Source organism: Amblyraja radiata, chromosome 19, assembly GCF_010909765.2.
Source record: "Amblyraja radiata isolate CabotCenter1 chromosome 19, sAmbRad1.1.pri, whole genome shotgun sequence".
Taxonomy (NCBI): Eukaryota; Metazoa; Chordata; class Chondrichthyes; order Rajiformes; family Rajidae; genus Amblyraja; species Amblyraja radiata.
The window spans coordinates 10,915,177-10,942,401 of NC_045974.1; the positions used below are offsets into that span (position 1 = coordinate 10,915,177).

Here is a 27,225-nt window from a genome sequence, read left to right on the forward strand (position 1 = left end):
TAGTTACACTGGGGGAAAAAAGACTGTAGATTCTGTTTGTAAAAGGGTACAGTAGATTGACAAGCCTGGCTGTCCATTAATATTGGATGCCAGCATATACTGTCTATGCAACAAAAGAACAGATACACAGCTGACCCCCTTCAGTAAAATGCAAACATTGGGACTGGTCATGCAGTTGATCAGACACCCAAAATCAGTGGACAACAATGATAAAGAGAAGGAAGTATGAGCATCGATGCTGCATGCAGAAAAGATGACCAGGTCAAGTGGACTCAGTCTTGATAGGGAGGGCTTTGAAGGTTATGGGGAGAAGGCAGGAGAATGGAGTTGAGGGGGGGAAAGTCAGATCAGCCATGATTGAATGGCAGAGTAAACATGATGGGCTGAATGGCATAATTCTGCTCCTACACCATCCGAGGAATATTCATACATAGCAATTGTCAGCTTGCCATGGGATCTGTGACAGCAGAACAGTTTAAGAGATTTTGTAACAGCCATGACAGTAATTATTGTATTACTGTCACTGTTGTTACAAAAGAGGCATAGTGCAAAACCTCAACAATGTTATTTGGTTATAGAATCCTAGTTATCTGCCTTGTGGTAAACGGTTAAGTTGAACCCATTTAAAGATACAGGAGGATTCGTAACTATCTGGTTGTGCACACCCCATTCATATCGATCTTGGATGATTTACATTTCAATCTTTTTCTGCACATACACATCTTGCTTTCCTATTTCTTATCACACACTGAGATAGTACTTTTCAATCTGCTTTGACACGTTCAACCATCCTACCTTAATACTTTTTCTCTGTTTAGTTTAGTTTATTGTCACATGTGCAGTAAAAAAAATTTTGTTGCCTGCTATCCAGTTAGCGGAAAGATGATACACGATTATAATCAGACCGTCCACAGTGTACAGTTACAGGATAAAAGGGAATAACGCTTGGTGCAAGATAAAGTCCAGGAAAGCCCAATTAAAGATAGTCCGAGGGTCTCCAATGAGGTGAATGGTAGCTCATGAACGCTCCCTAGTTATTCAAAGGATGGTTCAATTGCCTGATGACAGCTGGGAAGAAACTGCCTCTGAACCTGGAGGTGAGCATTCGGAAGAAAGTGAGGGAGTAGAAGCAGAAGATGGGGGGGTGGCAAGGATTGAAGCTCTATATCTTACCTGAGATTAAGTATGAGGATTTATTTTTAAATCATGGCCTAACAATTGCAGACCCCACAATCCTCTGTATTCCAGTCTCCTTGAAATAAAGGCTGCTATTCTTTTAGCCTTTAAAAACACTTTCTGTAGCTATCCATCATATTTTAATGATATGTGCTCATGGAACTATAAGTATCTCTTGTCCTCCACTAACATGTCAATTTCTTAGATCTAATTTGTATATTGCCACATTTTACTCCAGGATGTGCAGCTTTCCTGGTGTCATAAAAAACTCATGTATTTTGCAACTTTCTGCATCGATCTATACTTCTTAAAAATGTTCAGTCTATTGTCTATTATTGTGTTATGGTTCCGTACATTTGGGGCTTTGTTTTTTTAGAGATATAGTGTGGAAACAGGCCCTTTGGCTCACCGAGTCAACGCTAACCAACAATCACTAGTTCTAGTCCTCCACACAGGGGACAATTTACAAAAGCCAATTAGCCTTCAAACCTGCGCGTATTTATAACGTGGGAGGAAACCTGAGCACACGGAAAACCCCCCGCCGTTACAGGGAGAATGTGCAAACTCCATTCAGACAGCACCCATAGTCAGGTTTGAACCTGGGGGTGTCTCTACCGCTGTAAGGCAGCAACTCCACCGCTGAGCCACCCTTCTTGTGGTGAAGGATTTGAGGAATTTGTCTGAAGTGACTAAATCAATGATTCAAATCGTGGGAGGAGAAACATAAAGCATGCTTATGTGACAGGGGAATACAGCAGACCCTGAACAGATGAGAATGAGCAGTGCTGTGATGTAATGTGATGAAGACTGAGTCCACTGTGGACAAGTGGTTGCCCTGTTTAGGTGAAGTGATATTTTGGCAGGAAGCTCAGGATGAGCGTGAGTCGAAGAAGATTAAATGGCAAGCGCTGTGTGGCTTAGCAATACCTGTCTCACCACTGCCTGGGCAGTTTTGACAGATGGTAGCATGAATTGTTACATTTTTATTGTATGTAGTATGGATATCAATGTTGTTTCCTTATACTGCAACTCAAATAAATTAACCTGTTTTTATAAACATTATGATTTGCATTCTCAGCATAATATAAACAGGCAATTACTTGGAAATGTTTTACAAAACATGAAAGAAAAATCACATTAATATTTGGCATCATTTAACACCTAAAAATTTCCTTACACACACACACACACACACACGGCCTAATTTACCCACACTGACCGACATGTCCAATCTTACTAGAACTACCTGCGTGCGTTTGGCCCATAGCCTGTCCTATCCATGTTCCTGCCTAAATATTTCTTAAACATTGAGATAGTAGCTGCCTCAACTACCTCCTCCGGCACTGGTTCCATACACCCACCACCCTTTGTGTATAAATGTTACATAAGATCATAAAGAACTCCATGAAAATGAAAATTTCCTTCTGAATGCTTACTACATAAAAAGTGTAATTTTCCTTTTTTTGTATGATACTATAATGTGGATACTTAACCTGATTAAAAACATAATCAAAGAAATTACACAAAAATTATTTATTTGTTCCACTATCGACTGAAATTAACCTACAAATCCTATATGCAACTATGTAATGGGAAATGTTATAATTCTTATTGTCAGCCAAAAATTGATCAACATGGGCAAGAATAGGATAATGGTTGCTTATGCCCATTTCTTAATTTTATGCACCTTTGGTACTTTTGTATTGCCTTATGATTCATTATATTTTCTATGAAAAGATTAAGCAGCAGTTTACCTCCAACTAACCTTGACTGTCATTTTTATTTCTGTGAAGAACAGTCAATGTGTCGAAGTAATCTTTCCATTAACTCTCCCTCGCCACATTAAACTTTATTGCTGATTGTATGTTGCATTAAGAGGGTTGGCAATCTCTAAACTCTGCATCAAAACATATCGTGAAGCCAACTGTGCTAAAAATTTAAACGTGAGCAAAAAAACCCAACTATTTTCATGGATAAGGTGATTTTTTTTTTTTTTTAATCGGTGACGAGCACTGAGGCCTGGGAACAGGAGTTCCTGCCTGCTACATCGGAGGCCGTTAAGGCGTCTAATAACTGGGCCATTAACTGGAGTCCAAACAAGTCACTCAATTATGTTGCATTCTGAACTGTGCATACCGCCTACTTGTTGAATCCACCCATTGCAAGGAAATGCCGACATCATCACTTTCACGCTGTTCCTACGTTCTTGTTTTTACTCCACATCACAAAGCAAAGGGAGGGGGATGGGAAAGGGAAGAGGAAGGGGGCTGGAACCCAAGAAAGATATTCGATAACAAGGACGGGCCGGGGGGGGGGTGGCGGTATAAGAGAGAGGCAGAGACATAGATAAATGACTGCATGCACCGTCGACATTCCTTGTAGGTTTAATCGACATTAAACTACATTGTGCGAGCACGCACACACACAACACAATAACAAAGCTGCCACGGAATGGAAACAGCAATCCGACTGCACGGAGCACGGCTAATAAGGCCAGAGCAGATCTGCACAAGAACCTACTGTAGAAGCAGCAATCCACGCACTGAGGACTGGGGCAGCAGCCTAATCTGATGACACAATAACTGTAAACATGCTGGACTTCTGAGAACTTGGAGCACTTCACATTGCCATGGAGACTGCAAGCAAAATCCTGCCGCAAACCTTTCGGTTGAAAAAAAAAAAGCCAGGGCCCGCGGGGTGGAAGGGGGCGGTGGTGCTGCAACGTCGCGTCGTCTTTAGCCGAAGTGATGATAACCCAAGACAGGAAATGTCAGAACTGAGCCTGTGCAAAATGGTCGGTTTGACAGGCACTGGTGAAACAGCGCGCACACACACACGCGAAAAAAAAAGTTTCAGGTCCTGCCAATAGGACATAGTGAGTTCAGAGCAAAAACTTGGGCCGCTGCCAAGATCAACAAGCTCAGAATCCTGTGTAGCGTTTCCCCCCTTGTTTACCAACCTCTGGGTCACAAGAGCACACACAAGCAGCAGATGAAGTCTCCCCAGAGCGACCGTCTCGGTCAAATGGGTTTGGGCTTTTTTTTTTTTTTATAAACAGCTGGGAGCGCCAGGAAGCCCGAACCATCAGTCACCAGAAACGACCACAGGCCTGAAGCAATTCTTCCCCCACCTCCTCGCTTGCAAATCGAACGCACGTTGCCAGCAAAAATAAAATGACATTTAAGAAGAGAAAAAAAAGAGAACAAAAGCCAACATAATTTGTTACCGGATCTGGTTTCACTTTACCAGCAACAGAAGGAAAGTTCCCAACAAAACCAGAAACGGAGGGGGCTGTTAATGAAATGTTTTGAAAAAGCAAGCCAGTAGTCTTACAGTAATGCTTTGAAATGCAACTAACATCAATTCATTTACTGTAATGTTAAGGGTCAAAGTTTACCAAATAAATGACAGATTTTTTTTTTTTTTAAATGCATGGCTTGGATAAATTTAGTTTTGTTCTCTTTTAACAAATTTTGCCAAATACATCACTGCAGCAATCACTTGTGGCATAATAATGTTCAACGGGTAGAATGTAACCTGTTTTTTTTTTTTTTTAAAGATGACATTTGATGATAATAAGTCAATGTTCATCTGTCAGCAGTGCCCTCCTCAGACAGGCAATTAATCTTATTGGTTACATATATTTGCATATGTTTCAGAGTTCTCCAGCTTACTGTGCCAAACACGGCCTGTCTTACAGCATTCCAGTCTCCCACCACTTCTTACCCAATGCTGTCGATGAAAACGGTCAACAATCAAAACTAGTCCGAGTGTTAGTAATCCCTTTCGCACAGGCCTACGGAAACTGATTTTGCACAAGAAACACAAGGATTCCGGGACATTATCCAAGCCTTTTCCCTCCCCACTGTTTAGTTTTCTCCTCGCCACTGACAAAATGCTTGGCAGAGTACAGTGTGCAGGTCACGTGCGTAGCAGGCACAACCATTACGCTTGACTCACTTAAAATAGCCTTCAGCTAAAGTGCCTGCACCTTGTAAATGCTTCCTCTCTGGAATGGCAACAATTGATCACGGTCAGCTACGGCTCAGTGGTAGCGCGCATGCTTCTGATTCATCTCCCACCTCAGATACTCGTGCACCAAACACAGGCCAAAACTCCAGTGTGATGAGGGAGTGATGCGCTGCTGCTCCCGGGCATTGCATTTTGCATGAGACCATAAACTGGCATGTCCTGGCAGGTTGGCAGTAAAAAAAACAAAAAACCTCTTGACATTATTTCAAAGAAGGGCAAGGCAAGGCAAGTCTCCCTCCTCTCAATGTATCTGTCTATTAAAATACCCAAAACAATTTACGAGGATGTTGCCAGGACTCGAGGGTCTGAGCTATTCGGAGAGGTTGAGTAGGCTGGGACTCTATACTTTGGAACGCAGGAGAATGAGGGGTGATCTTGTAGAGGTTGTCAAAATCATGAGAGGAATAGATCGAGTAGATGCACAGTCTCTTGCCCAGAGTAGGGGAATCGAGGACATAGGTTTAAGGTGATCGGGAAAAGATTTAATAGGAATCTGAGGAGTAACTTTTTCATGGTGGGTATATGGAACGAGCTGCAAGAGGAGGTAGTTAAGGCTGCGCCTATCGTAATATTTAAGAAACATTTGGTCAGGTACATGTATAGGACAGGTTTGGAGGGATATGGGCCAAACGCAAGTGGGACTAGTGTAGATGGGACATGTTGGGCGGAGTGGGCAAGTTGGGCCGAATGGCCTGTTTCCACGCTGTATCACTCTGCGACTTTAAATTATCTAGCCATTCTTAGGGTTTGACTGTATGCAATTTGGTGACTATGCTTCTCACATCATGTCAGTGCTGGGTAGGACACCAGTGTTTAACAAAATTTAACAAATAAACAAGTGTTTAAATTGTTGTTGTAGTCAGCAGACGTCTGGACCACTGACTCACAGATATCATATGCCAACATGACAGCTGGGGGATTTAAATGCAAATAATTTTTACATCTGGAATTTCAGCAAAAGAATGGAGTCTCAATAAAAGGTAAGCACAAAGGTAAGGTGCAGGAGCAGGCCATTCGGCCCTTTGAGCCATTCGGCCCTTTGAGCATGCACTGCTACTAAATATGATCATGGCTGATCATCCAGAATCAATTACTGCTTTCTCCCCATATCCCTTGATTCCTAGCCCTAAGTGCTATATCCAACTCCTAATGCGACTTGACTACACAAAGAGATGGGCTACACATCACAACCCTCTGTATAAAGAAGGGTCTCGACCCGAAACGTCACCCATTCCTGCTCCCCAGAGATGCTGCCTGTCCCGCTGAGTTACTCCAGCTTTTTGTGTCTATCCTCTGTATAGTGTTTGCTTCTCTTTATCCAATATCCACTGAATCTTATATCTCTATTTCCTCACATTAGAACCTCCAATCTCTGAAAACAGCTGATTTATAATCTTTTATTTGTATTCATTTTAAAGAACTGAATAGTTATCAAGTAACTATTCAGTCCAAGGAAAACTGCCAAGAGATATAATTAATGATTAGACTTAGAAGGACTTAAAAAAATGCCACTTTATGGTACAGCGTTAACCTTTTATAAAGCATCAAGGTTATGATACGGTAGAAGCTGCTCCTATTAATTGGCAGGCTGGAATTGTGTTGTATAATTTATGTAATATTCACAAAAAGATAAGATAAGTAATTGGAATACAATATCCTCTGTGACAAATCATTACTGAGATAATGTCTATCTGTTACTTTGAATGGGATTTTGCTAAAGGTATGAAAAAGGAACACTACAGTACACCACCAGTAAACAGGAAAGTGGACTTAGACTAGACGGCTCATGTGAGAAAAACATTGGCACATTGAATGACCTATTTTAATGCTGGAACATTCTATAGTGCATGACTTTTAGGAGAGCAAGGGAAAAACCACAGACAAACATAAGAAAAAATTAAAGTTGATGCCAAGTTCTGTTCAATTAGACCTGGATAGACATAGTCAAGTATTCTTCTGAGGGTTTTCACAGATTGAAGCATGTCAACTCAGAGTCGTGAATTAGTTTGAGGCTGTTTGAGAAGCAGTTAATATTTTAACACTTGCTGATCAGATGGACCTGCTCCAGTTGCAATGATGTGTGTACTACGTCACAGTTTGCAGTTAAGATTTATTTCCTCCGCTACCTCTGAAACCTCATCTTGTCCGACGCGTCACACCCTTAAATTCTCTTTGGAGATGCAAGGAACTGCAGATGCTCGAATCTTGAGTGCTGGATTAACTTAGTGGGTCAGGCGGCATCTCTGGAGGCAATAGACAGGTGACATTTTGGGTTGAATCCTTCTTCAGATCGGGAGAACTTCTTCAAAGTAAGCATACTTTGAGGAGATTGCACAGTGGAGCAATAAAATGGAGAAACAAGGAATTGCAGATGCTGGAATCTTGAGTAAAACAGACTGCTGGAGTAACTCAACAGGTCAGATAGCATCTCTGGACCAGTTTGAAGAAGTGTTCTGACCTGAAATATCACCCGCCCATTCCCTCCAGAGATGTTGCTTGACCTGCAGAGTTATTCCAGGACTTGGCACTTCACTTAAATTCACTTTTTCAGTTTGTCAAACCTGAAATACATGCAGCATATTTTTCTTTATTTTTCCTTGTTAAAATATCACCTTACGACCCATGGGTCTTGTGTTTTTAACTAATGCCTAACATTTATTCCATTGAAATTCAATTGCGCTGCACAGCTGGAAATAATGTTCTAATTCCTTGTAAGTGAATACTTGGCTAATAAACTTACTTACTTACTAATCCCAAGACCAACAGCCCACCTATGAAAATCATGGCCTTCAATTCCAGAAGACATCAAGAGGCTCATGTGCACCAACCTATTTTCCAGGCGCATATTTGTCTCAAATTAGTCGTTCCAAAGCCATGTCATGCTCTCTCTCACCTCCCGCCATGAATTCGCAATTTTGCAACCCTGCCAGCCTTTCAATATAGACACAAAATGCTGGAGTAAGGCAGCATCTCTGGAGAAAAGGAACATGTGATGTTTTGGGTCAAGACCCTTCTTCAGACTGAGGGGCAGGAGAGAGGGAGACACAGAGATAATGGAAGGGTATGGTATGAAAACGCAACATCAAAGGGGACAAAGCTCAAGGAAAACGTAGATCATTGTTAGCTAGGGAAAGCTGACAACGAAGCATACAAAGATAAAATTTAATCAGGAGGACAATCAGACTGGTTGGAGAACTAGGATTGGGGAGGGATGGCTAGAGAGTGTGGAAGCAAGGGGTAATTCATACCGCTGGGTTGTAAACTGCCCAAGCGAAATATGAGGTGCTGTCTTCACTCTCAGTCTGAAGAAGAGTCATGACCAGAAACGTCACCCATTCCTTCTATCAAGAGATGCTGCCTGTCCCACTGAATGACTCCAGCATTTTGTGTCTATCTTTGTTGTAAAGCAGCATCTGCAGTTCCTTCCAACGCCATTCAATATAGTTTGGGAAGATGTTCTCCCTTCCACAGATTTCAAAAATATATCTGAAACAGTCAACTGGGGACTGTTTCAAAAAAGAGAGAGAGAGAGAGTAAAAAAGAGAGACAGAGAGAGACAGAGAGAGACAGAGAGAGAGAGAGAGTCAGAGAGAGAGAGAGAAAGACAGAGAGAGAGAGAGAAAGACACCCAGAGAGAGAGAGAGAAAGACACACAGAGAGAGAAAGACACAGAGAGACAGAGAGAGAGACAGAGAGAGAGAGAGAGAGAGAGAGAGAGAGAGAGAGAGAGAGAGAGAGAGAGAGAGAGACAGAGAGACAGAGAGAGAGACAGACAGAGACAGAGAGGACTGCTGGAGATACACAGGGAAAGTTTCTCCAAAACAAAAATATCCCTTTGCCTCAGCAAACTTCAGTTCAATGCCAAAATTAACTCCCAATTGCAAATGCAGTTACAATCTGTAATTCATCATTGTGTAGTTTATCCTGCGATTCATCAGCAATAGTCATAAACTACACACTTTTCAAAGATTTATTTTAAATTACATCCTCCTTCATCAGCAGATTTTTTCTTATAATTGAAATGATTATAGTCGTAGAGAGATACAGCAGAGAAACAGGCCCTTCAGCCCATTGAGTCTACACTATCCACACCTAACACCCTCATGTTCATTACCCCTTCATTAATCCCTTGTTTATTCTCCAACATTCTCACCAACTCCCTCCAGATTCTACCACTCACTGACGCCAGTGACCAATTAACCTGCACGCCTTTGGGACATGGGAAGTAACCAGAACACCTGGAGGAAACCCATACCATCAAAGGGAGAACATGCACACTCCACCAGAGATCAGGATTGAACCCAGATCTCTGGCACTGCAAGGCAGCAGCTTCCAGCACACCAGCTGTGCCACTGTGCCATTTAGTAAAATTGAGCTTGATCAGTTTATCAATAAAATCTATCAACTGCAACAATTGAAGCGTTGTTAAAGGTAAAGGATTGTTCCTACAGGAAAGTGCTAGTTCTACCGAGGACTAGGTGGGGAAGCCGTCGAGAACAAAGAGGGACCACGGGACTCATGAGTACTTTTGTACCTTTGTCCGCGCCAGATATGTGACAACTCTGCATGCTTGGTGGATTGTATGCAAAAACAAAGAATTTCACTGTAACTCGGTACACGTGACAATAAAGTATCCTTGAATCAGTGTATTGCAGGATGCAAACACCAGGACAATTGCATGTATGTGAAATTGTAAATACATCATAAATAGTATATGAAGTATTTGCAATTTCACTGGGAATGCAGATTGGAGGTAATCGTTCTATGATGATTCTAAACAACAGTTTTGAAGTTTTGTGTAGGAAAGAACTGCAGATGCTGGTTTACACCTAAGACAGGCACAAAATGCTGGAGTAACACAAAGGCACAGGCAGCATCCCTGGATAGAAGGAATGGGTGACATTTTGGGTCGAGGCCCTTCTTCGGTCTCGACCCAAAACGTCACCGATTCCTTCTATCCAGAGATGCTGCCTGTCCCGCTGTTACTCCAGCATTTTGCGTCCAGCTTTGAAGTTTTATTGTGCATCTCGATGCTACTATGTGCCACATCAAAAAACATTTAAACCACAAACCCAATTACTAAATAGGATGGGGGTACTTAGAGCACTTGGAGCGCTGTTCCAAATATTCAACCCGGGTCCTCTGTGTGTATTATTTGTCATAAGCATAGTGGGCTAGGCTCACAGTGATGTCAAGTGCCATACAAGTCTCGAGTGCCATCTCTTGCACACAATTTTATCACCCACAGAACAATGAACAGGTGAATCAAACTGAGCTGGAGTGTTGAGGGCGGCTTTGGAGTTAGTTAAAATGTCCTTCCCCTCTCTGGGCAGTTACCAGGGAAACCGAAGCCTTCTCCCTTCTCAAGTTGAATTCTATCTTTGCCTTTCATTATCAATTATTTCATCCACCCCTCCAACCCCAGCCAATATCCTGGTGGTTCCTTAGACCTCTCCACAAATCAGTGGTCATCTTTGATTATAGTATAGTGAGGCAGATGCCATTTAAACCAAAACTGTAGAGGTGTGATGTTGATAATCTTTTTGCGAAGGACTTGTTTTGATAGTTTGGATAGCCATGCTACACAGTTGCCAGGTTTCCAATATTATCCTTGGAGCAGGCTCCTGTACTTTGGGCAGCTATTTACACAAATTATCAGCCTGGAACTTTAATGCTTAATCAAGAGGCAGGGCACACAACGAGAGAAGTGAGCTCGGCCTGATGCAGGATAGATGATGATTCCACGGTTTCCATTACCAAAGCCGCTGCCACTGCCTCTGCCATCACATTCTCCTGCTGAGATGTCAATTTTCATTCGACATATGGCTCAGACTGGATTACTGGGAAGTCCACTCATTAGGGGAGAGGTGATCACCCTTTAGATCCTTTCTTCACTTTAAATGGTCTCAAAGTAGATAATCAAAATGTTCTCCACACTATGACTTTTCTCAATGGTAACATGTTGGTTTTCTCCCCAAAACAGATTACCACAGTTTAACTGCAATCCAACCTCGTCTAATCCCAGTCTCCCTTCAATATCCCTCATGGTCTATTTCCATTCTCCCTTTAATATCTCTAATCACACACTCTCTGCAACAATGAGGCTACTGTTTAGCACTCCTAAACCCTGTACACTTCACTGGGACTTTGATCCACCTGGATCCACCTGGGGCTTCCCAATCCGCTCAAAGATCCCGGTTACAAAAAGATAATTCAAAGATATGCACATTACAAAAAAGAGCAATAAGCATCATCAATAACGTTGGATGTCTTGAACATACCAATTTATTATTCTTAAAGTCACATACACTGAAGTTCACCGATCTGGTTAAATTTAAGACTGCACAAATCATGTACAAAGCAAGAAATCATTTGCTTCCGGGAGATATACAAAAACTGTTTATGGAAAGACAGGGCGGGTATAATTTGAGTGGGGAACTTAATTTTGAAAAACTCAATGTCAGAACAACTTAAAAGTATGTGCATAGCAATCTGCAGGGTGAATTTGTGGAATGGTTTGGAACAGGAGATAAAACTTAGCACAAGCATAATTCAGTTAAAAAAGATGTACAAAAACACTTTTTTTCAAAGGATATTGGGATGAGGATAGGTGATTTAGAGTGGGATATTTGTTATACTGATTGTATTGGGAAGAGTGATTATAGGGTGATGGGTTAACAATATGACTAAGAGATACTGTATAGTACAGGAGGGTTTTTTCTCTTTTTATTTTTTTTCTCTTTTTTTGTATGGCTTTGCAAATATTTCATTAGTGTATAAATGTAAATAATTTGGTGTACATATAGAAATAGGTGTTTATAGCTGCTAAATTTGTATAAAATAATTATAAGCAGTTAAAGCAGGGACGACAGATGGCACAATGGGCTAAGTGTTCGGCTGGCAACCGGAAGGTAGCTGGTTCGAATCCCGCTTGGAGTGCATACTGTCGTTGTGTCCTTGGGCAAGACACTTCACCCACCTTTGCCTGTCTGTGTGGATGTAATTATGTGAAGCACTTTGGGGTCAATGCAAGTTGACTAAAAATGTGCTATATAAATAAAGAAATTTATTTAATTTAAATAAGGGGTGGGAATTAATAAGCTTTGGCTTCTTCCTGCTCCTTTTCGGACATATACGATTCATTTATTTATAAATAGTGTTTATGACACTTTATAAATATTCTTGTTTTGTTTTTTTTTTGATTTTTGTATGCTGTTTCATACTTGCTTTTTATTTTTTAGTCTGTTTGAAATAAAGGATTTATTATTATTATTATTATTATTAAGATGGCGACCCCAGGAAAACAAAGGTGGCTGTGAGCAGATTGGAGTTTTACCCTCCCGCCCTCAAAAATGCTACAAGTTCAGCTGCAGGAGGCGCCCCCAGGGCACGAAGACTGATGGCCGTGTGAAGGGAGAGACTGCAGTTGGTGGAGGGATGGTGTCCGGATGGAGGCATTGAAGGTGTGGGCCGCTGAAGGCCCAATGCAGCCTGGGGCTCGACTGGATCGGGCACCGCTCCAAGTAGCCGAGTGCGAGGATTGGATGCGACCAGCAGCGGCTCGGAAAGGTGGAGCAGTAGTGGAGGGTACCAACACCTCACTTGGCCAGGCAGATCCTGCAACAGCACCAGGACAAAGGGCCTCTATGGCCAAGTTAAGAACTCTATATTAATAACAAGTTAGACTTGAATCTTGAAAAATGGCCTTGAAACATGGTGACTCTTATATAGTCTCAGTGAAATATTCCTATACACTTGTACTTAACTAAGATTGTATTTATGTACAGTAATACTTTTAATGAACTGTATGCCAAAATGGAATTTCACTGAACTTCTGTACATGTCACAATAAAGTGCCATTGAACCATTGCCTCATCACGTAGAACTGAAGGGAAGTTAGTCCAGGGACTTTGCAGGACTAACAGCGTTCTGTAGTCATGCTACACAGGACTTGTATTCGTGAAGGTCAGGACTGACCTGATGATGTCAGGAAAGGTGGTTACCTGATCCTGATGATGACACTTCCAAACGAAGATAGACACAAAAAGCTGGAGTAACACAATGCTGCAGATGCTGGAAAGCTGAAATGAAAACAGAGAATGCTGAAATACTCAGCAGATCAGGCTGCATCTTTGGAGAAAAGGAATGTGACGATTTGGGTCGAGACCCTTCTTCAGACTGCCACCATCTGCAGACAGCCAGCATCTGCAGTTCCTTCCGACGCATTTTATCCGGTCCTTCCAAACTTCAGGCTGATTGAATATGCTGAAGGAATGGTCATTAACCCAAAAACTTTTAAACTATTTCTCTGTTCCCAGATGCAGCCTGATCTGCTGAGTATTTCAGCATTCTCTGTTTTCATTTCAGCTTTCCAGCATCTGCAGCATTGTGTTTTAGGAATAATAAGGTATTCCACAAGATTGGAGACACCGACTGAGTTTTAAGAACTGAATTTCTCAAATACACCCATGCAGACGGGATGGGACGGTTTTTAAAAAAAACTTACAGGCTTTATAAAAGAGTTCTGACCGCAGGTCAGTCTTGCAACTGAACCCAAATTGGTTTTAACTAAGTGGAGCAACCAGCCGAACTAATGTATTGGATTACATTACAGCATTGCAAAGCCACAATTATGCAGATGAAACATTAGAACGAAGTTGAAATGGAGTACTATTTGAGCTAATATAATATCAGAGCCAGAGTAAGCGAGGAATTCAACACATGCATATAAAGGCAGTAAAAGGTTAAATACACTATGGGTTGTTTTGTTATGATCATCTTATATAGTTAATTATTACTACTCTTTCTTGCCAGCATGGGTGGCGTAACAAGAAACTTTAATAGGTTACAAATAAAAAAATCTGTGTTCTCCTCAACGAACTGTGAGACAGGCCCAAGGAACTGCGACTGATGGGTTCCAAGGAGTAAAGGTGTCCTCTCTGTCATCATTTTATAGATGAAGCAAAATAAATCTTTTAATTGCCTTTCAATAAAAAACCTTTTAACACTATTACCACATTAATATCTACAAAATACCTCTCAAGTTCCAGTTACGGAAATCATGGACACCCTGGCTGCTCCTTCTGGGTTTTTTGTGATGCCATTTTTCCACATGTTCTTACAGAAACACGTTATGCAGTGTGTAGAATAAGTGAGGATAGGGAGGAAGGTGGGCGGGTCCAAGCAGAGAAAGTACACATAGTGTGTGAAATTGGACTACAGATCTCAATGTCACAGCCCAAAAAAACATGTTATATCAAAGTGCTAGACCAAACCAAATATACATGAGGAAGAGAGCCTTATGCCCCTGTCCCACTTGGGAAACCTCTGGAGACTTTGCGCCCCACCCAAGGTTTCTGTGCGGTTCCCGAAGGTTTTTGTCAGTCTCCCTAATGGTCGAAAGTGGTTTCCGCTTCCTCTTTGTTCCGGCGATTATTTAAAAAAATTCAAAACCGGCCACGACTAAAAATAGGTTGCCGTTTTTTAAATCGGCAATTTTTTACCTTCCACTACCTGCAACCTCCGGCAACCACCTTCAACTAGCATCGCCGGCTTCGACTAAATAAATACCAATTTTTAAAACTATTTTTAGTCGCGGCTGATTTTAAATTTTTTGAAATAATCGCCGGAACATAGAAGAAGCAGAAACCACTTTCGACCATTAGGGAGACTGATAAAAACCTCCGGGAACCTCCTGGAACCGCACGGAAACCTTGGGTGGGGCGTGAAGTCTCCAGGGGTTTCCGTTCAGGTTTCCTAATTGGGACAGGGGCATTAGTATCCACAAAGCTGGTACTTTTCCAGTGTTTTTAAAAAGGAAGATCCTTTTCTCTCTCTTTGAACTAAGTATCTGATTTCATTTGTAGCCTCGTTGTTCATTTGCAAAAGGGTGAATTCTGCCTGACTGCCTGCCCAGATTCCAACATGGTTCCCTGGCAGCACCCCACATGTGGAATTCCTCAGGACAATCACAAAATCACGATACTTATGAATACTAGCTGCCGTTTAATTTATGGCGTCTGTGCCAGTGAAAAAGTTAACTAACTTAATCCCACCTTCCAGCGCTATGTGTATGGTCCAGCAGCTCACAGCATTTCAAATACTCTTCCAGATTCATGTGGTGTTTAAATGTGGCACGGGGTCTCTGCCTCTGCAAGCCTGTCAGGGGATGAGTACAAGGCCTCTATCACAGTTTAGTGGAATAAATATCTCCATTCTAATCCCTACACCATGTCCTCCAGTGTACGATCACATGGTTAAGAAAAATACATCTTTCCTATCTGCTCTGTCTGGTCCTCTATAGCACTATGATACACATTAGGTCATAAGTAATAGGAGCAGAATTAGGCCATTCAGCCCATCCCGCCTTTCAATCATGGCTGATCGAAATCACCCTCCTAACCCCATTCTCCTGCATTCTCCCCGTGACCCCCGACAGCCGTACTAATCAATTACATTGACAGCCTCTTTTGTTAAAAAAAACACACATTATTTTGTTACAGCTATCATCATAGCTTCCAGTTATTAGTCTTCTAGTCCAGGCAACATCGCCTGCAGCCACTCCAGCTGCACTTTCTCCAGTTTAAAACAGTGTCTTCTGCTTAACGTGTCCCTCATGTAGATGGCAACTTCAGGCAACCCACTCCAGTTGTGAGGTCTCACTTAAAGTTCTAGCGCAACATTCCTTAGATTCAGTGCATTGGCTAATAAAAGAAAGTATGCCATATGCCAAGTTAATCACCTTATTAATGTGTCCTTCTAACATCAAGGACCTGTGGATGCATACTCCAAGAACTGATGTTCTTCCATATTATCCACTACCCTACCATTTACTCGATATTCCATTTCGCAACATTCACTACCTTACATGACTTTAGATTACATTTTTCATTTTCTGTCCAAGTGTTTTGACACTCTGTACCTTCCTGTGATCCAAAAGTCTCTTCCTTGCTTTTACCTGCACGGTCAGTTTTCTATCGTCAGCAAACTTAGGGGCGGCATGGTGGCACAGCGGTAGATTTGCTGCCTTACAGCACCAGAGACCCGGGTTCAATCCGGACTGCGGGTGCTGTCTGCAGGAATTTGTACGTTCTCCCCGTGATCGGGTGGGTTTTTCCTGGGTGCTCTGGTCCGTCCCCCCCCCCCCCCCCCACTGGTACAGGTCTGTAGGATAATTGGCTTAGTTTAAAATTTGTAAATTGTCCCTAGTGCATGGGATAGTGCTAGTGTATGGGGCGATCACTGGTCGGCACGGCTCAGTGGGCCAAAGGGTCTGTTTCTGCTGTATCTCTAAACCAAACCTATTCCAAACTAAACTAGTTTACCATGCCCCTTACTTCCAGGTCCAACTCATTAACATATATGCCAAAGCAACAACATATATTACAAACTTTCAAAAATACTGAGCATTTAAAAAAAAAAAAGAATATTTCCAGGAGAGAATCCACGGGACAAGCTTCTTTCATAAACATTAGGAATAAAAATATGCCATTTCATCTCCTCAAGTTTACTCTGCCATTCAATTAGTTCATGACAGATTTATACCTCAACTCAATTACTTTACCTCTGCTCCATAACCTTTAATGATCTGGATTAACAGAAATTTATCAATCTCAGTCTTGAAAGATCTTGTAGTTCCAGCACCAAATACTTGTAGAAAAGAGATTTCGAAACTTCGACCAGCTTTCATGTGGAAAAGGACTACGAGTACTAAAAGTTGAACAGGCTGTCATGATTAAACCAAAAATAACTTATCGTTAAAAGACTTCATGTTCAATTCATGCTTAAACATATCCTTTAAAAAACCTCTGGAATAAATTGGCACTGCCACATGTAGCTTTCATCATTTTAGTTGGAATGACCACATGAAAAATAGATTTTTCTAGGTACAAAAAGGACATCAAAAGGAGGTTGTGATTCTAAGTTATCCCATTATGTCAGGCGTGTGACGTGTTCTTCAATGCCAAAATCAAATTATAAGTGTTTTGGAACTTTCCTCATACCAATGAATAACACCATGAGGAGATGGAATTCCCTGTAAAACTGGAAATTGATGCTGCATTGCTCATGGTACATCTGTAATCATCTTACAACAAACACAATTACATTGTAGAAAGCTGTCGGTTTATACCGAGCAAAGAAAAACCTTCCTGAATGGTCCAAGTTGTTTCAAACAGGCCATCCGGACGGACTTTTGTTGGATAATATGTGGCAGACACACACGGAAATGAGTATTTGTTTCAAATTTGCAAACTCTGGGTACCCAGTGCGATTTTTACTGATTAATTTGTTTGGCCTAGTACCAGTACAGACAAGAATAAAATGTGAAATGGAGGTTTCTACCGGTCTTCCTTAAGATACCAGAAATGCATTTGCACTCGGCCTTAGTAAAAAAAATCGAATCAACCAGCAGATGCAGACAAAGCAGCAACCTGAGTGAAATTCATACCTGATGAAAACGTCCGACCTTTTCAGGCGACAACAAATGGAAGTGTAGATTATAGGAAACACTTTGTGGACAGAGTTAAACAGAAACAGCATTTCTGCCCTCCAGGTCAGCAGATGGTGCAGTATATTAGGTCAAGCATTTTCTGCACATTTGGAACTATCTTGTCGCGTTGAAAATCTGAAAGCACAGCACCATCTGCAGGGCTGGAGCAAGGAAGCAGAAGCACATCTCAATGTTGCAACTTCAACAGTTTTTAAAAGGGAATGTTACTCAGCCCCGAACACCCGAGCACTAAGAACAAGAACCGTGTTCAGTTGCCACTGAAAGGCTTCTACACAAACACGCAGACTTCACTACAAACGGACTTCTGAACAGCTTGTTTATTTAGTTGACTTTTTATATGCAAAATAACTTAATATTTTGTTCATATTTTCCAGTTTCTATATGTAGGTACATTGTTACGATGCTGTTCAAAGTTACTTACTTTCTTCATTACTACATATTTCCACTCATTCTCCTTCATGCCAAGCATACACTTAAGTTATGTCTCAACTGATACCATTTGTTCACCATATTATTTACTATATTAAGGCTTCTTTATCAAATGGACACAAGACTGTTAATCAAAACTACATGAAGTATCTGTTTAATATAATAGGGCCTGGTCACCAAGATGGACACCAGACTGAGAAAAAACATGATACAACATTCAATCCTTTATAATCAACATAAATATTTATGTTAACTGGGAAATTTATTACTTTCAGGTTAAACATACCTGAAGACCAATTCAAACAGTTACTGAAGGATGATATAAAAAGCTGGAGCAACTCAGCGGGTATTTTCTCCTGACCCGCTGAATTAATCCAACTCTGTGTCTATCTTTGGTGTAAACGAGCATCAGCATTTCCTTCCTACACAATTACTGAAAGATATTTTGCACAAATCCCATTTTTTTCTCCCTCATGCAGCCAACGACAACACCTCAACTGCATTTAACCAACTCAAGAGGAGTTCAACAGCAGTTTGCATTTACAACAACAAGGCTTTGTCTCGGAACAAATGGGCACAAAATCAGTGTCACAATCTACCAAATACATTGTCCTGGGATGCGGAAACTACCACACAATACACCCGTGTTCAGTTCCAAGCTCCTTGCGGGCAAGAGCATGAATATTTTGACATTGGCATAGCAGAGATTTTAACCAGCATGATTCTAAGGGGCAAGGCCTTCTGTGACATGACGAGACTAGAAAATCTGACTAGAACATTCTCCCAGGAATGAAATAAACAAGGAAGAGCTGACGAGGCGTTTAAAATCGTGAAGAATTTGAATAGGAAAAATGGGAAAAGAGTTCCCATGGCGACACGATCGATAATCAGAAGGCATAGATTTAATGCAGAAGAAGGAACTGCAGATGCTGATTTATACGAAGATAGACACAAAAAGCTGAAGTAACTCAGCGGGTCAGGTAGCATCGCTGGAATGGGTGACGTTTCGGGTTGAGACCCTTCTTCAGGCATAGATTTAAGGTAACTAGCTAAAGATTCAAAACCAAGATTTGGACTAACCTATTTATGCAATGAATACACTTCTTTGAAAGGGTAGTAGAAACTGGAAAAGCAAACTGGATAAATACTTGAATGAGAAATATGATATGACTGGTTTATATAATAACAATTCAATTCTACAATTTCTCTCTTTGTTTAGGTTTGTGGTCATAACCCCAAATTAAAATTTCTAACAATATTCCTATTCCAGCATAGCAATATGGGGCTCGGAATCCCATTTTGGTATTTTAATGGTGTTAAGACAACACAGTGCTGTTCAAAGTTACTTATTTTCTTCATTACTACATATTCTGTTGAAAGAAGATCGATATCTTCCATTGCAAGGTTCACAGAACAGCATTGTTGCATTTCAGCATGATGCGTGCTGCTGATGCATTGCAAGTTCCCGCAGCTGCTGACAGTTACCGAAGCAGGTGCATGATTTAAAGTCCGTTCTTAAAAGGACATGATACACAATACAGCAACATTCCTCCAGTTTTAGGGGAGTGTTGCCTTTGAATGGATGAAAGGGTGTAAAGAGTGCTCCCTGGCTGTCGAGGAGAACTAGATGGACGAGCGAGGAACAATAATAAAAGGTCAAAATAGTCTAAAGTGCCCTGACCCAAAACGTCACCGATCCATGTTCTCCTGCCTGACCTGCTGAGTTACTCTGAGTCCTTTTGGTAATAAAAGGTAATTGACCTGACACACTAACTCTCTCCACAGATGCTACCAGAGGTGCTAAGTACTTCCAACTTTTTAATCTATGGTTGTTTTAGATTTCCAGCATCTGCAGGCTTTTGCCTCTGGATTACTAGAGCTCGCAGGAGGCACTGAGACACTTCAAGGCTACAGATATTCCAGGCAGGACACTTCCATGGATCTCTCTGTAAGATCATGAGTGTTGAATACCTGCACTTTGGAGAAGCAAATATGTGAGAGCACTCTACCAGTTCCTGCGGATTGAAGAGAAAATTGATTATCTTCTGTCTTTGAGAGCGAGTGTCCTCTCTAATGCAATCTGAGATGTGGCAGAGATCAGTAGCCGAAGTTTCCAAGATGGCACTAAAACCAGGCGACTATTTGCATGTTAGCCAAAGGAGATTTACAATCAGATATTACAATCGCTCTACACTTTTAAATCTCTACTCCTACAGCTGTACACAGCGAATGGCTCGATTGTAATCATGTATTGTCTTTCCGCTGGCTGGTTAGCATCGTAATACCCCAGTACACGTGACAATAAACAAAACTAAACTGGAAAGAACGAAAGGCTAGGAAGCTGACAGTGCCCACAAACCTGATCTGCATGGGCATGGCAGACAATGCATGTTTGTGGAGGTCAGAAATATGAATAAATGAAAGAAACCTTTGAGTATTGACCTTTGTACCGTTGACCGTTATATTGCACGGTTCCAGGGAAAACAGGGTTAGTAAATAAAGCCTGGCTGTACTGTGATTAAATAAGAACTGTTTTCTTTTACATAAACCAAGTTTAAAATCTCACTGCAGTTATACTTTGCTTATTGCACGGCTGTTGACATTGTATGGGGGAGTTTTTCCATCAGAAAAAGGTGCCAAGGCAAAGGAAGCTTCACTGGAAATTTATAGTTGAAATTCCCACTGAGCAAATTCTACTCCATGCTCACCTCTCTGTTCAACAGTTTGTTTTTTTGCAGCTGCATGAAAGGATATCTGGGCCCATCCAGTATATAACAGCAGCCCCTAAGGTTCCTCTCACCATTGGTGAGGTCATGGGGTTTCTGTCCTCACCAACAAACCATTTGCTGATCAAAGCACAATTTCTCTTGAATGGTTGCTGCTCTACCCTGAGATTCCACAAGATCAGTTTCGCTTGTGACAGTCTCGGTTGTGCTGGATTTCCCTTCGATTCTTGCACACACAAGCAATTGTAGGACGGAACTGCAGATGCTGGTTTAAACCAAAGATAGACACAAAAAGCTGGAGTAACTCAGCAAGACAGGCAGCATCTCTGGAGAGAAGGAATGGGTGACGTTTCGGGTCGAGACCCTTCTTATCTACACGCTGCATGAACGGGGTTCTTGGTACCTGGTCTACAACCAGCAACCTGACTAAAGTCCAGTCGGAATCTTAATCCATTTAAGAAAGAAGGGAGTAAAATTCTCAATACATTTTACAACAGTGACACAATGTCTGTTTTTCTTACCAAGAGCTCCATCTGCAGGAGTTACAACATACTGCAAGTTTTGTTCAACTCAATCATAAGCCAAGAAACTAACCAAAGTTGGGAAAAAGAAAATTTAGATTGAGACAAAAAGCATACTGTGCAATGATATGCATTATTATATCATGGCATTTTCTCCCTTTTTAGGATTCCTTGTGCAGACTGAAACAAATGGTAGTCACAAAGTGCTGGAGTAACTCAGCGGGTTAGGCAGCATCTCTCCCTGCAGAGAATGAGGATGGGTCCTGACCTGAAATATCATCTTTTTTTTTTTCCCCAGAGATGCTGCCTGACCTGCTGAGTTACTCCAGCACTTTGTGTCTACCTTTGGTATAAACCAGTAACTGCAGTTCCTTGTGTCTGCATTTAGAAAAAATGATAAATGCGAATATTTGAAAAGCAACAATTGTTGACAATCTAAAATAGAAGCAGAAAATGTTGGAAGTGCACAGCAGGGAGAGAGTATCTGTAGAGTAAAGATTGTAGAGTTAACATTTCAGGTCAACATTAACTCAAGTTCTCTCTCCAGATATTTGATAATGAACTGGGTCAGGACCAGCCTGGCCAGAAATGAAGTTTATTTGTATTTATTCCAAAGTAGATGAATCAGCAATTGGAGTGGAAGGTAGTATGATATCTGCTGGCGATAATAATAATATAGATGATTTTTAGATTGTTAGTTAAGGGCTTAAGTTATGACATTTATGCTGGTTAGGATACACAGGCAGTAAGAGGTTTAGTTTAGCTTAGTCTAGAGATGCAACATGGAAACAGGCCCTCCGGCCCACCGAGTCCACATTGACCATCGATCACCTGTTCACACGAGTTCTATGTTATCCCACTTTCAAATCCACTCCCTACTCACAAGGGGGCAATTTACAGAGGCTAAATTAACTTACAAACCCGCACATCACTGGGATTTGGGAGGAAACCGGGCCACAGGGAGAACGTGCAAACTCCACACAGTCAGTGCCACAGGTCAGGTTCAAACCAAGTCTCAAGCGCTGTGAGGCATCAGCTCTACCAGCTGCGTCACTGTGCAACTAGATTACATGTAATAAGATCTTTGGCAACTAGAACAAAGTAAAGGAAGGAGGGAGGAAAAAAATGGAAGAGACCAGATAGATCTTTGAACTAGCTGCTGCATACTGAACAGGCCAAATGGCCTTCTCCTGCACTGAACCATTATACAGTCAATGAAAGCAAAGCTTCACACTGAACCACTTTATCAATTACAGAGTAGAGACACAGCTTATTTTAGAATAGAATGCACAGTAACGTTTCGGAAATATCTGAAACAATTTAATCCCACGCTTTATTAATAAGTTTTATGTTTCAGTTTTACTTTGAATTCGTGTATCCGTGTTCCAAAAGGAATTGGTTCTAAAACATTTGTAACACTATAATTACTCTTTCTCATGAATGATGACACCTCAACTGGGATGAAGGATAATTACAGGAGGACAATGACTGTGTATGTGAAGTCAAGAGTGCAGAATTACTGCCAGAAAATACAGATTTTGTAAAATAATAAATAGATGGCACAAATAATTCCACGTAATTCATGGCATTAGATTTTAGATGTTAAAACTCAAACCTCCCGAAAATTTAGTAAGTGATCGCATCTGAGAAGGGTGGCACAATCTGGAAGAAAACCACTTTTTCCGAAGCAATGGCCAATGGTTGGTAAGACTATACGAGAGTCCACCTGACCAAACTGCAGTTCCCACCAATGGAAACCCTAATAATAAAGGTGTAGAGAATGAAAGCACCCATGTGCCATTCCATGACATAGAGACACACTATTTTTTCCGTTAATGCTCTGCCCAAGACCTCGTCATATTTCATAAATAATTAATAGCATTCATTTTGAGAGGACTAGAATCCAAAAGCAAGGATGTAATGCTGAGGCTTTATAAGGCGTTGGTCAGACCACATCTGAAATACGGTGAGCAGTTTTGGGCCCCATATCTGAGGACGAATGTGCCGGCGTTGGAGAGGGTCCAGAGGAGGTTTGCAAAAATGATCCCGGGGATGATTGGGTTGGGTTAAGGTACGAGGAGCGTTTGACAGCTCCAGGTCTGTAATCGCTGGAGTTTTTAGAGGGATGAGTGGGGTCTCATTGAAACCTACCGAACAACGAGAGGCCGAGAAAGAGTGGTGCTATGAGGATATTTCCACTAAGATCAGAGGGCACAGCCTCAGAATAAAAGGACGTACCATTAGACAGGAGATGAGGAGGAGTTTCTTTAGCCAGACGGTGGTGAATCTGTAGAATTCATTACCACACCAGACGGCTGTGGCGGCCAAGACATTGGGTATTGCTAAAGCGGTGATTAATAGGTTCTTGTAATCGTGGCAAGTCACGGCCCATCCCAACGGCATGCCTGGCCTGCCCGTCATGGAACCTAAGATGCGCCGCGCAGCAGCGGTAAGCTTCCAGGATGCTCCGCGGAGCCGAACGGGTGGGCCGCCGAGAACGAGGAGGGATCCCGCGCCGCCGAGAACGTCCTGGCGGGAGGGTCACCATGAACGGAGAGGGACAAAGAATTTCATTGTACCTAGGTACACGTAACAATAACATATCATTGAATCAAATCATTGATTGGGAAGGGCATCAATGGTTATGGGGAGAGGGAAAAATAGATCAGCCATGATCAAATGGTGGATGAGATTTGATGGGTCGAATGGCCTAATTCTGCTCCAATGTCTTATGATCTATTATGAACAAGACTTCATCTAAAAGCAAAATGATGGAGTATAGGACCAAAGAGGTCCTTCTGCAGTTGTACAGGGCCCACGTGAGACCACACCTGGGGTATTGTGTGCAGTTTTGGTCTCCAAATTTGAGGAAGGACATTCTTGCTATTGAGGAAGGGCAGCATAGGTTCACAAGGTTAATTCCCAGGAATGTCAGGACTGTCATATGCTGAGAGAATGGAGCGGCTGGGCTTGTATACTCTGGAATTTAGAAGGATGAGAGGGCATCTTATTGAAACATATAAGATTATTAAGGGTTTGGACACGTTAGAGGCAGGAAACATGTTCCTGATGGTGGGAGAGTCCAGAACCAGGGGCCACAGTTTAAGAATAAGGGGTAAGCTATTTAGAACGGATATGAGGAAACACTTTTTCACACAGAGTTGTGAGTCTGTGGAACTCTCTGCCTCAGAGGGTGGCGGAGGCCGGTTTTCTGGATACTTTCAAGAGAGCTAGATAGGGTTCTTAAAGATAGCAGGATATGGGAGAAGGCAGGAACAGTGTACTGATTGTGGTTGATCAGCCATGATCGCATTGAATGACGGTGCTGGCTCGAAGGGCCGAATGGCCTCCTCCTGCACCTATTGTCGATCTCAACGTTTCAGGTTGTATCTGTGCATGGAAATTGACAGATGACATTTCAGGTCGAGGCTTTCTTCAAAGAGAGCAGTTTGTGTATTTGCTCAAGATTCCAGACTTCGTAAAGAAATGTGTGGAGGGCTGCATCCCTACAAAAACCTTCCGAGTGTTTCCCAATCAGAAACCTGGATGAACTTTGAGATCCGCACTCTTCTGAAGTCCAGACACAGGGCATTCATGTCCGATGATACAGTGGCCTCCATGAAGTCCAGATACGACCTTGGTAAGGCCATCAAAAAGGCCAAAAGGGACCTGCTCCAAACTGGAGGATGAGACAGATGTTCGGCAGCTGTGGCAGGGCCTGAATGCAATCACCTCCTACAAGGCGAAACCAGGAGGCAGCTCGAATGTCGGCGAAACATCACTCCCTGACGAGCTCAATGCGTTTTACGCACGATTTGATAGGGAGAATACTGATGTGCCTCCCCGATCCCCCATTCGCTGTGATGGCATTTCAGTCTCAGTCACAGAGGCCGACGTCAGGCAATCCTTCAGAGGGGTGAACCCCCGAAAAGCACCTGGACCTGATGGTATCCCCGGTCGTGTTCTAAAAACCTGTGTGGACCAACTGGCTGGAGTTTTTACGGACATTTTCAACCTCTCACTTCTGAGGTCTGAGGTCCCCACCTGCTTTAAAAGGGCATCAATTATACCAGTGCCCAAGAAGAGTAAGGTGACGTGCCTCAATGACTATCGACCAGTGGCACTAACGACGGTGGAGGTGAAGTGCTTTGATAGGTTGATCATGGAGCAAATCAACTCCTACCTCCATCATCGGCTCTGACCTTCCTTCCATCGAGGGGATTTATCTCAGTCGCTGCCTCAAAAAGGCTGGCAGTATCATCAAAGACCCTCCACCATCCTGGCCACACACTCATCTCCCTGCTACCTTCAGGTGGAAGGTACAGGAACCTGAAGACTGCAACAACCAGGTTCAGGAATTGCTACTTCCCCACAGCCATCAGGCTCGGACACAACCTGGCTCAGACAAAACTCTGATTATTAATAACCCATTTTCTGTTATTTGCACTTTATCAGTTTATTTATTCATGTGTGTATATATTTATATTATGGTATATGGACACACTTATCTGTTTTGTAGTAAATGCCTACTATGTTCTGTGTGCTGTAGCAAAGCAAGAATTTCATTGTCCTTTTCAGGGACATATGACAATAAATTCACTTGAACTTGAACTTGACTTGCCGTCTCTTGTGCCTTGAACAAGGCTTCGTGAAGGGTTCAAATGGATGAACAAAAAACAGCACCTTCTAGTGCTCACACGCATAGCACAATCTTCATCTCTTTTATAAAGACGACAAAAATAAAACTCTCATTCAAATGAAACACACCTTTCTTGGAAAGAGCAATGATAAATTCAAGGTTACCTTTTACAATTCAGATACCATTAATTTTTCAATCTAAGACTAACCCTACTTAACGGTTCACCAGTGGCTAATACATTCTAAATCACACAATCAAATCATTTAAAATATAATTTAAACTGCTCTTTAACAACAAAATTCAAATCCAATCAGGACTTGGGGGCCTATTTAAAAGCATTTACCACAAAACTTGCATTAAATATGAGAAAGTGGTTGAAGCCAGTTTGGATGATGCTAATGGTTCATGAAACACATTGATCAAGTCTACATATTACACAATTGAACTGGGTTACAAAACTAGCTCAGAGGAAGGATATAATCACACTAAAGATTTATGAGGATATAGGCACCAGGATATGCCAAAATGAACGGAAGCACTGAACCCATGAGGAAGATCTCTTACTGGGAAATTGCAGGAAGTTGTTGCTCTACCAGTGGACTCCACTTTCAGTCCAAAACTAGAGTGAAGTTGAAAAATTGTTGATGTGTGCTTCTTAGAACTTTTGTGCATTTAGTATTTGTGCACACTTACTCAGGCAACCCAAGTCTCTTGATGCTTAGTTCTGCGCAAAACTGCTTGCATTTTTCCACAATCACTTAAGCCTTTGATTCTTTGTAAATATCCTGTGCCTTTAAAACCACAAACCACAACAACATAACACTGAAACCCTAACCCACACATTCAGCTTTTCCCAGAGGAAGAAGAAAAGCCAACTTGAACAAATAAATTCTGGTACAATTTAGAAGTCGATTTTCTGGATAAACAATAAATTCCAAGCTAGAAGAATGTACTTTCCACCATAGCCCTCAAATGGGCCTGATCCAGCAGCTGATTTATACACCACATTGACTTGTGCCTTTAAGCACCACAAAGAGAATTGGAAATTTCAACCAGAGCAAACCATCTGGAAAACTACACGGCTGTAGTACTTTCCTTCCATATTAGCTACACAATTCTATGAATTCAGCACTTTTGAACACGTCCAAGGAATTTTGACCAATTGAGAAAATGCAATTTTTATATTCCTCT

General features: G+C 41.8%; 1 protein-coding gene across 8 annotated transcripts in view; it reads right to left on the reverse strand.

Annotated features, from left to right (window-relative positions):
• Positions 1-27,225, reverse strand: part of atxn7l1 (ataxin 7 like 1) — a 139,021-nt gene that overhangs the window by 100,123 nt on the left and 11,673 nt on the right. Inside the window, exon 1 of one of the 8 annotated variants that reach the window (XM_033037650.1) lies at positions 17,657-17,812. The exons of 5 other annotated variants lie outside the window; for them this stretch is intronic. The gene's annotated coding sequence lies outside the window, so the exon portion shown is untranslated. Of the gene's footprint in view, positions 1-3,696; positions 4,319-4,902; positions 5,113-17,656; positions 17,813-27,225 lie in introns of those variants that run through there. 2 more of the 8 variants (XM_033037651.1, XM_033037649.1) reach the window with 2 other exon arrangements.